This window comes from Peromyscus leucopus, chromosome 16_21 (genome assembly GCF_004664715.2).
Source record: "Peromyscus leucopus breed LL Stock chromosome 16_21, UCI_PerLeu_2.1, whole genome shotgun sequence".
In the NCBI taxonomy this organism is placed as follows: Eukaryota; Metazoa; Chordata; class Mammalia; order Rodentia; family Cricetidae; genus Peromyscus; species Peromyscus leucopus.
The window spans coordinates 62530991-62543105 of record NC_051084.1 but is presented as its reverse complement, the minus strand read 5'-3'; positions in this window follow the sequence as shown (position 1 = coordinate 62543105).

Sequence of the window (12115 nt, the reverse complement as noted above, 5' to 3'; positions counted from 1 at the left end):
GCAGTTTCCAAATGATGCCACATCAGCCAGGCTCTGGGGTGTGACTCATTTCCGCAACAAGGGTGCTCTGGTACATTAACGGCTCTGTGTTCTTTGATCAAGTGACACAGTAGCATCTATTCTCATGGCCAAGGTTCTCAGATGATTAGGCTCTTCCTGGGCGCACCCTCATGGGGAACAGAACACAGGCTGCAAAAAAAAAAAAAAAAAAAAAAAGAAAGAAAGCAGCCAAACCTGGCTCCATAGGCAGAAGAGTTGTTAGCCATGGGAAGAAGGGGCCGTTTTGATTCTGGAGCTTCCCTGCCTGGGGCAGTGTCCTTATGACAATGTGAAAACCAGCTTTTCTCAGCCAGTCCATCAGGGAAAGTTGCCTGCTGTCAAGAGATATGGCCCTTCAGCTCCACCCCCAGGTACCTAGATGCCATGCACAGTGTAGAGCTGCATGTAGCACTGGGTCCCATTGAACCTCAGCTGACCATTGGAAGCAATACAGTGCACAGTCAAGGATTTACATCCTGGGCTTATCGTTTGTTATCTGGATACTCTGTTTTTACTTGGCTAGTTATTTAGATATTGCCAGTCTCGGTTTCTTTATCTTTGAAATGGTTGATTATGCAAGGATAACAGTGAAGTCAGAGGTTACTCTGAAGACGGTATGAGAAAATGCAAAAAGAACACACAGAACTGCCCTCTCCAAAACGGAAGTTCTCTGGAAATGCTGGTGGTCACCATTTATGAGCAACAAGTGCTCAGAGACCCTAGGTCTCAATAAAAATAGTAACTAACCGTCTCCTGCAGCATTGCTACAACACTTTTGTTCTTCTTAAGAATTTTTGTTTCTGGAGACAGGATTTCACTATTATAGCTCCAGCTACTGTGCCAACAAGGCTGGTCTCAAATCTACCATAAACTTGATGTTTCTGCTTCCCAAGTGTCAGAATTACAGCTATGTATCACAACACCTGACTTTGTACAATATTCTTTAATATCCAAATTCCCCTTCTATTGACTTAAAATGATTATAATGGTGGCTACCTTTATGAATTTATTTTATGTCAAACATCCTGTTAATATTTTATGCATTTAATATTATTAGCCATCTTACCTTCTTTCTGAACTTGGTTCTTTTATTAATCCCATGTATTAAGCTGGGAGCTTGATGCTCAAGAAATTGAAGCAACTTCTTCAGGGTTGAAAGCTAAGACACAGTTTATGTGACATTTCCTGAAACCTCTGATGTAGCCTGACTGCTACACTTTAAAGTTGGAATTTCCATAATTTTATGACTCCGATTTCTCCCCTATATTTTACATCCTAAAATGTACATTTTAATTTTGTATTGACTCTTCCCTGGGAGCTGAGATCACATGAAATGTTACAGAACCTTGAGGTTGGGCAAATAGATTAGTACAACTACTTCAATGGAACACTGTTGATGAATATAAATAAAACATTTTTAGTATGATTCTCCTAGTTAAAAATAAAGCACAGTGCACTGTGTTTCTAAAGGGTAGGTTAAATGAAGAATGAGTAGATAAGTCACATGTGGTGATATTTTGTGTATGCTCTAACAAATAAAGCTTGCCTGAAGATCCGAGGGCAAAGCCAGGCACTAGTTAGCCGTAAAAGCCAGGCAGTGGTGGCACACACCTTTAATTCGAACACTAGGGACCTCACACCTTTAATCCCAGCATTAGGAAGGTGGAGACAGTGATATGGCTAGATGGAGAGAAGAATATAAGGTGGGAAGAAACAGGAGCTTGAAGCTCTTTTCAGCTGAGGATTTTGTAGAGGTAGGAACTAGGTGGCTGGCTGCTCTGCTTCTCTGATCTTCAGGCACGCTTTATTTGTTAGAGCATACACAAAATATCACCACAGTCACATCCTTCGGGATGTCAGGGGAGCCAGTGAAGACACAATTGTGTTCTGAGAATTACTTAGTGTCCTTAAAATGGAAAGAAGTATCTTCAGCCTCATCTGCATTGGTCTGCTTTGAAAGTCTGCTTCTCAACTGGGTCATGTCTAGTTTTTTGAAGAAGTACATATACTGTTTCTATTACTATGATGATATTAATATCTTTGATAATAGTCTAGCATTTTCTCATTCCGCTTCTGGAATATTGTTTCATTTGTCTCTTCCTTATTTTATTTATTTAATTTTCTTCAAATTGCACCATTTGCTACTTAGCCTCAAGGAGTACCAGCTAGTAAAATTACCCTAATAATGTTAATTGACTAAAATGATGTAAAGTACCCCAGCTGACAAGATGTATAGGTGCTACAGAATGAGGGGTTCTTTAAATGAAGCAAGGTGGCCTTAGGATTCTGAACACTCCAACTGAGGAGGAAGGTACAGGTTCAGGAAGCCCACGTGAGCCCCTTTGGGGTGTACCTCTGTGTCCAGTCTAGTAATATCATAATAGAAGTTTTACATTTCCAGGACAAATCACTAATGGAAAACATATTATATGATATAACTATCCACTGCATAAAATTTTCTCTGGTGAAGAACCTTCCAGAAGATTTAAGCCTGGATTAATGAGCTATCATATACAACTCTTCAAGATCATGTCTATTATGTCTATCATGTCTATCATAGATGAATGTATATATACTTGTCTATATCTCTTATGGAGTCTGTTCTAAAATCCAGCTAAACACAGTCTGAGAAGAACACATTTGATGGTTCCTAAGTATAACTTTCATATTTAACAATGGAGAGTGAAAAAAAAAAAAACCCAAAAGATTCAGGGAGCAATAGTTATTTGCTCAGGATCACTACTTACTTACAAGCGACAATCTCTAGTCATGTCTTCATGTGTTCTTCTCCTGATCGTTGTATAACCCATTTGCTGGGGCTTTTAATTGAAAGGAAATAAAGGTAGATATGTGAATACCTAAAAGATGGCATGGGGTGTGCTACATGAAATAAAAATTTGGAAGTACACATGAAATGGTTTTGAAGTCAGAGGAAAAAAATAATGTTTTACAAAATATAGGGGAGGAAACCTATTAAAAGTTCTTTTCCTCTCACTGATCTAATAATTAACCTTCATAAATGATGGCCAAGAGTCTACCATTAGCCAACGAGAATGATTAGATAGCTTACACCAGCCTGGATGTGTTTCACTGACTTTCTTGCTGTTTCCTATAAACTCGAAGAGACAGCGTTGTGTGAATGACTTATTGTGAAAGGTGCTTGCTACAGCCTGAACTTTACAGGAGCTGGCATTAGATTACAGGCTAAACCATAGATCTGAAGAATAGTTAAGTGTGGTACATCTGTCTTACCCTCTAATAGACGTGCACCAATGGGAGTGGGGGGCACTTGGGATGGGGCCGAGGGGGGAACTGAATTCTTTCTGAAAGTGAAGCAATTAGTGCCACATTCAGCTTGACACTTCTGGAGTACACACCAAAATGTTTATTCTTGTTGCATTTTTAGGAAAGACATTGTCATTAGTCTCATTTTTTCCAGTGAAGTAAATATGCACTCAAACAACTGAGATATATTTCCTAAGTAGCCATTTCTGCTTTATAAAATATTTTGAACCAAGAACCATAATTCTTGATTTCCTAACCTACTACAAAATCATAAATTCCACTACTACTTCAATTTTGTCTTAGTTGTTTTCATATAAGATGCCCTGACAAAAGCAAGTTAGGACAAAAAGAGCTTTGTTTGGCTTACAGTTCTAAGGGGATTCAGTCTATCAAGGCAGAAAGCATGGTAGCAGGCAGGGGAGGCATGACCCCAGAGGCAGATGGTTGACTGGTCACTCTTCATTCACACTCAACAGTAGCCCATGTAGATTGGGCTTCTACTGCCCAATCTACATGACCAAGTATAGATCATCAACTACAGGGGGTATTTTAAGGAGGCACTTCACAAAATACTGAATGACTATGCTAAGTTGAAGATTATTTAAGTAAATATTAAATTACTCTACATGTATCAAACAAAATACCATTTAACTTTTTCTGGGGAATTTTATACTCATTCTCCTACAAAGTGGGAAAATGCCACATCACTTGTATTTTTGGAAGGGTTTTCTTTGTATGCCCTTTCTTAAATGTATAAATCTGCCCTCTTTGGAGTTAAATTTAGTTGCCAATAACTTATTTTTATGTTTAGAGATGCAATTTACATCCAGTTTCTAGGATCATTGAAAGACATTCCCAGAACACACACAAGAAAACATGCCATACATGGAGATGCACCTGAGAGTTTACTAAAATGACAAAAATATGTACATTAATGGCAATTCACATCTCTCAGGTATCAAAGAATCCTGTTAAATGTGTCCAGCACCCAATTTCTACACCTGTATCTCATAGACTCTATGAATAAATTACAAATGAACAGGAGGAGGCAGGGTAAAGGGTGTAGTGAAAAAAAAAAAGAGTATAGAAAACACCTGATTTCATGCCCCTCTAAACAATGCTAGGCTCAGTTACTTTTCTGAACCTAATGTATACTGAGGGCATTTCTAAAAATGTTCAAGGAATAAGGCCTGAAAAATAATTTAGAAGCCTACACAGATGACCTGTGCCGTGGGGAGCGCATGCCTGGAGGATGAAGCCAGTGTCCTGTGCCTAGACGCAGACAGCAAACATCCTCCCATGATTCTCCAGACTGACTGATCCAGACCTGTGAACTCTGGCCCAGGAACAAAGAACCCTGGCCTGGCAGAGGACTTGTGCATTGCTGCTATGAACTTTAACCTGAATTGGGGGAGAGGATGGCAGAGACTTTAAAGCAAAGAGATTGTAGTTATAGCCTATCTATACTGTTGAGAAAATACACTGTTTTCACTTCAACGACTTAAAAAAAATAATTTTTAAAACTAGTGTGTGTCTCATCCATTGCTGGTGGGAGTGCAGACTTCTAAAGCCATTATGGAAATCAGTATATATATATATATATATATATATATATATATATATATATATATGTGTGTGTGTGTGTGTGTGTGTGTGTGTGTGTTGCATATATATATATATATATATATATATATATATATATATATATATGCAACCTAAATGAAATAACCAAATAATGGGGAGATAGAGCCCCAACTGGACATCTCTTTATACCAAGTCAAGCTTCCAGTACCGGGATTGGGTTACATCTAATTGATTGTTGGTGTAAGGGGTCCCCTGGGAACCTCCAAACAACCCAGTCTTTTACTAAGACTAGAGAGGTTACTCTCCACAAACTGACAGCCAGGCCTCACTGATGGAGACAACACCTACATAACTCATTGAACATGAAGAAGTTGAGGTGGTTCCCACATAGAGCCTTTATTCCTATGTGCTAGTGTCCAGGTACAGGAAGTTCCTCTGTATGCTACCAAAGGAGAAATGTAAACATTAACCCAGCCACAAATCCTGTCAACCCTGTAGCATAGGAAGGGGTTGTGTATAGGGCAGGCTCTCTGAGAACTCCAGCTTAGCTTACAGCCAAAGATCCACATCAGTTGCCAGGTGTGGCCGGAGTAGAGTCTATTACAATCAAACTGTGGGATAAATAAACAGTCAGCCAACTTCAGAGTGCAACTTTACAAAGGTCCCCAAGGGAGAAACAGTGAAGTGAAATGCAGTACATTTCCAGAAATGTGGGAGGTATGACAGGTTAGAATGGGTTCAGGTTAGAACAGGTTGTACCACACCACTAATGGAGCAGCATGGCTTTTTTGGACAAAGAGTTCACAGCACGTCCTAACCATCTTCATAGTCCCAATTCCAGGGTAATCCCAGCATCACTGGGTGACTTTCTTGTTTTCCTCCTCTCCTCTGCTGTTCCTTCCTGTTTCTTTTCTGTGTGTCTTCCTATTTGACAGTGTGTGTGTGTGTGTGTGTGTGTGTGTGTGTGTGTGTGTGTGTGTAATAAAAAAGGTGCAATTATTTCACACACCCTTGGCTCAAAATAAAGAAAAGTCAGCTATACAGTTCTGGATGTCCAAAGGCAGGCTCAGCCATTTCCCTTAAGAACCATGAAGCACACCCGACAAGTATTCGTTTCCTTGGCTCACTCTGTCAATGCCTCTCTCCATCCCCTTCAGTTTTAAGCATCTTCCCTTGCATATTTTATTGTTATTGTTAATCAAGCTAATGAGATTTATCGTATCAGTTGGTGATTGATTTTAGGCTTCATAGGTCACCGTGATTCTTTAGATGTGCCTGTTACATCCTGGTTAATTGGATGTTCATGACTGCATGAAAGTTCATTGATTAATTGATCACCAGAGAGTGAGATCTCTTATAAAAAGATTATCCAAATCTGATTATATGATTTTCTATGCATTTATTAATTTGATAATAGTATATACTTTCTATTAGTACATTTCTTACTGCTTAAGTATCTATTTGCTGTGTTTCTTTAATCTTACTCTGAATGAACCAAGCTTATAGATAAGCATGGCTATAATTGTAGCCCTTTCTACATCCCTAGACATGGATAAAGACAGGATAATATCTCTCACATCTACACATTAAGATCCTTTTCAAGAAAAGGGAAAATGGTGTGGATAGCCTGTAAAGCTATTCATGCTATTAAGTTCTGAGAGGCAAAACGTTAAAGCCAGTCTCAAACTATGGAAAACAGTTTGACTTAGAATTGCAATGACTGAGTTCAAGTCAACAAATAGCGCCAGTAGTCTCTTGGCTCAGTTACCAATATGGAAATCAGTCGTAATAAATTATTTTCTATGATGTTTCTAATCCCACATAATGTCATTCTTTATTGTCTAACTAGGTTATTTAAAGGGGGAATTTTGATGGCTCTAAATAGCTATCAATTAACTTTCTATTTCCTGGTATAAAATATGAACATTATAATAATGTTGAGTCATTCATAAACACAAAGGAGAGAGAAAAAAATCACGTGTCATGTGACCTCTTTAATATGCTGGATAAATGTAGCCTTTATATATTTCTCACCACAAGACTCATCACACTCTGTTACCAAGTTAAACTGAAGAACTGGATGGCATCCACATGCAAGTCAGAAATTACCCAGTCTCTTTGAGGTCTTTATTGACAGAACACTCAGTCTGGGGAAGGGGCTTCCCGGGTGGATCAGCACTTGGATATTATTTTTTTACATTGCTCTTGAAAATTATTGAAGTTTCTTTTGAGTTATTTTTCACAATGGTGAAAAACAGCTGAAATTAATGAATGTTTTGAATTTAAATAGCATTTCACCATTAGTCATAAGTGCTGCAATTGGTTTTTTTTTTTTAAGCACTTTACCATTAACATTTAAAATGATCAACAGAGCTGTTTGAGCTATGCTTTTTTCTTTACTCGGTGAATTTATCAATTTGAGGTTGGCTTGTATCACTGTGCAATGCAGATCCATTTCATTTGGCTGTAAGACAAAGCAACATATTTTGTTTTGAATAACTGTTGCTTTTTTTTGAAAAGTAATCTATTTGGAAAGGAGGTAGCTGGAGGGAGGAGTGAGGAAATAGAGTTAACCTAATTACCCTGTAATGCTTTCTTCTTTTTAATAATTTATATGACATGTCTGGAAATGTCCTTTTAGAAAGAATATGTGGGCTTTTGCTTTATCAGGACAAAGTAAATGAAAAATGCTAATTGATTTCCAATGAAATTATTTGGGTGAATTCTTAATTTTTGATTTCGGAAGCAATGCTATTTATGCTGTTCTTGCATAAATAGTCTAATATCTGTAAGGCTTTTAAGTTTTAGTCAGACCTTCCAAATTTTATAAAGCAGACTGCAGAATAGAAACCCTCTACGAGAACCCAGAAACTGCTGTTTCCTGGGGGCATATGCAGTTCTTTGCCCTGTTCAATGCCCTACAGAGCAGCATTCCACCCCCAGCACTACTGTCTGTTTCTGCTCAGGTGGAGCCTTGTGAGACCTTTCCTCACGAGGGTATTTTGATTTCTATTGCTCAGCCTTGAGTTCCTTGTTGCATATTCCTAACAAGGCTCACTTGATGCCATGTTTTCTATAGAGCCACCTTCATTCTCTTCCCAAGTTTTCTGGGAAAAGTACACTATGGTTGTCCTTTCTCCAAGGCCAAGATCCTACACCATTCCTTTTCATTCTTGGTAATACACTGATTTCAGTCGAGTGCCCAGTAAACGCTCAGTACTACTGTCAGCTATAGAGTGAAAGGACTCTAAAGACTTTTAAAGGTAAAGGGATTGAAATTCATCCTTATCTACTATGAAATGAATGTGATTTCAGAAAAAAAATGGGATCCTCTTTCCAATATTATGGTTATGTTTTGAAAATATCAGTCTTTCTCATCGTGGTAACCATTGCTTTGGAGTGACTCTCTTTACTTTAGTGGTTAACCTTAGCCCATGAGTTCAAGAGTTTAAAGCCCCTCCTGAAACTTAATACAACAGAAGAGTCTCAGATATTTAAATAGCAATTCTTATACTTTTATTACAAAGTTGAGTAAACTGTGAGCAACTATTCAAACTGAAGAATGTTGTTGGTACCTTGTTATTACTTACAAATTTATGGGATACAGAGTAATAATTCAATACATGCATACCATGCATCTTGCTCAATTTATAGTGGGTAGACTTCTATTTCCTCCAGTATAATTTTAATATTTTCAACCATTGCATAATTATTGAACATTTTTGTAGTGCATAGTGTGAAACATCAATATGTGTATACACTGTGTACTAATCAAATCAGATATATTATGCTATAGGCTTGCTCAAACATATTCCAAAATTACACATGTTGATTCATTTGTTCTTGGGTGGGGCTTAGGCTTCTGCAGTTTAAACAAATGTCTCAGATAATACTGATGCTGGTACCAGCAAACTGTAATTTTAGCAGAGAAAGTTGTAAAAGAGGCACTCAGCTGTCTAGGAGCTGTTTGAAAGATATGTTTCTGTGTGCAATGATAGGATTTTTCTCCCTCTTCCACTTAGAATATGTATACACCTGTATGAGACCTGGCTGTTTGCTTATTATCTCTGTTGCATTGAATTCAGTTTTCTGCCTTTATGGTGCCACCAGAGCAGGCATGGGGAAAAACTCAGAACTCATTTATTTTCTTAGTTTATGCAAAGTTGGGAAAAAGAAAAGAATCTGAAGTAGTTAACAAAATACAGAGAAGTTTGCTTCTCTCTATAGTCATATGATTATTACTTTTTTTTTCTTTTTGAGACAGGATTTCTCTGTGTAGTCCCAGCTGTCCTGGAATTATCTCTGTAGACTGGGCTGGGGCTGGCCTTGGACTCAGAGATCTGCCTGCCTCGGCCCTCCCTCTGCTGTGATTAAAGTCATGGGTCACCAGCACCCAGCCCTGATTTTTAGTATCTGCCGGTCACAACAGGGCACAAGAAAGAACATACTCATGACTCACCATGCGCTTGTTCTCATCTTCAGGGGATTTCTCTGCATCATCACCATGGCTGTTGATCCAATATCAGTTCATGACTCTTCATTGCCACTGTCCCAGTGAAAGTCTATGACTCTCACTCACTTTAAAACAAGTCTGGAACCTGACTAACAAGGTCTATCTGAGGACTTCCACCTTCTTTTCCAGGCCCATGTACTTCACCTGCTGATTTCTTAGATTTTCCCTAATACTGAATGTATATGCAACTTCTTCCTGTTCAGGCGCCTACTCTGTATTTGGTGCTCATTTTACTGATGGCTTCCAACGGGATAAACTGGCTATTCTGATGTGGTTAGCTCCTCTACTTCTACAAACCCATCAGGCTTTTAGAGAAAAGAAATCAGCAATAGCTGACCTCATTAACGTATGCCATTGTTTTGACAGCTTTAGGAGATGGTTTTCCGTTTTACGGACGATACACTGAAAGGTGAGAGGCTTAGCCAAGGCCATTCTCTGAACCTTTGTATTCTAACTAAGTGCTGCTTTACTGAGGTGCCTTCTCCACTGGGTTAGTAATTCCTTCAACACAGAAACCATGTCTTAGGGTTCTCCACATCCCAGTTGGTAGTGAATTTGAACCACAGTGGATGTTTAGTTAATACATGATTAAATCTTGTAATGAATTCGTAATACATTGACCTTGGTAAGATTAAAAGAGCAGCAGAAACCACAAAAAAAGTGAGTTGGGTCGTCCAACCACAGCCTATTTGATGCTCCCTTATTATATACAGAGCACAGGAACCACAGTGACTTGAAAGTTCTACATTAAGCTTGAAATCAGTGCAGTGCAATAAAAAGCAGGCATGATTTGCTTGCACTTGACCTCTAGCATCAAAGGTACAAATTAGGAATGGTTTGTACTTTCTTTGTAGCTATTTCTGGATTTCTCCATGGCAAGCGACATTAGTTTCAGCTCATGAGATGTGTGTCAGTGGTGGGCTCAATGATCAAAGCTCTCATGCTTCTTTGTGCTCTGAAGCCTCTAGCTGTCGATCCTTCCTGTCCATGTTCTTAGATGGTACAGACCAACTGCGCTTCAGAAGACTCCGCTCAGATGAGCTCTTTCCACGTGCCTGATCTGGAAGCTGATCTGATCATTGTGTATGTCACTTTCTGACTTCCTGGTCATTTAAGCACACACCCTATGCTTTAGAGTCAGAGAGACCTAGGCTAAAGTTGCAGCTTTAACTGTAAGTTAAAACAATATGTAGGAGCTCTCCATGTCTTAGTTTTCTTATTCTTAGGGTTAATAGGGTCTTATTAACATGATTAATGAGAATCCAAATTAAAGAGTTGTTATAAAGTTTAAAATGTCAAAATTTATATGATATTCCTTGTGTTTGACATTACGTCTTTCACACTTCTAATAAAGCTAGATACATAAAACAAGGTCAGTTATTTTGATCTAGAAGCCTGAATTCAGAGCCTCAGAGTAATATACTCAGCTTACGTACATATCTCACTTTCGTAACTATTTCACATCTTCTGTCTCTGGCTTTTCAATGAATAAAATCATTATTATTATTAAAATACATAATCCTCATTGCCTTTCTTCCCACAATCTATTGGACTGTCCTCTGTCACCACTAACACCAGCAATTACTAAGCTCTGAACAATGATAATTAACTATGTTGATTGTTCATGTATCAAACATAATCCTCTCTACCAGTAAGGGATGATCATGTATTGGGTTATGTCAGTGAGTGATTTGGGCCAGTAGGGTGGCTCAACTCCACACATTTATTTAGAACCCCGAAATGACTAGTATACAAGCTTATGATGAGTGGGATATCCATGCAGGGTGATCTTCCCTTGATTAACCATAGAGCAAAATGCAGACATGAATTTGTGGATGATTCTAGCAAGCATGTGGATGAATGTTGAGGCAAGGTAGGTATCAGGGCATAGGTGTTTATTCCTGAGAGCTTCAAATTCTTTCCCACCCTACACAAATAAGTCAAATTCCCTTGTCATCAACTTGTCCAGCATCAGCCCTTCTCAAACCCCCTCTGTCCCTTCCATCATGTTGTTTGCATCAGACTGTTCCTTCTGCCTTAAATGATATGAAAAAAATTCTTTTACATCAAGCCCTTTAAAGTAAAGAACAGTTCTACTTCTTTCAGCAGATTTTTTCCTCGTGTTTCCCCTCCATAGGAAGAGGAAAAAGTAGACACTAAGCTTTTTCTACCTTAGATCATATAAGATCAAATTGTGGCAGGTTAGAGTAGGAGGAGGGCCCCCAAAAGATATATATATATATATATATCCAGAGAGATAAAGGAATTGCCCCCCAGAACCAAAACTAAATCTGTCGGATTCCATTCTTAGTTTCTTTCCAAACATTCATGTTGGCTTTGCTTGCTATAGCATCAGTCCCATAAGGTAGTTGCATTCATTAACTGTTTTAAGAATTTCTCTAATTAACCTACAGTGTATATTAACAAAAAGATAAAGTGTTAGGATTTGTAAAAATACTGCCAATAAAATCTTCCTTGTATAGACTGACAGATTAAAATATTTCCCTAGTTCTGCTTTATGATCCTGTAAGTTTTGAAAATTACTTAGTTTTTCTTAGTGATTGCTCAAATTTCAGTGAGAATGAATTCCTGGCGGTTGAATCTAGTGATAATTGTTTTTGTGCATTAGTCATAATCACTTTTTAAGCAGCAAAGCCTATTACTGTTACAGAGTGAGTTTCAGATGCCCTGCAG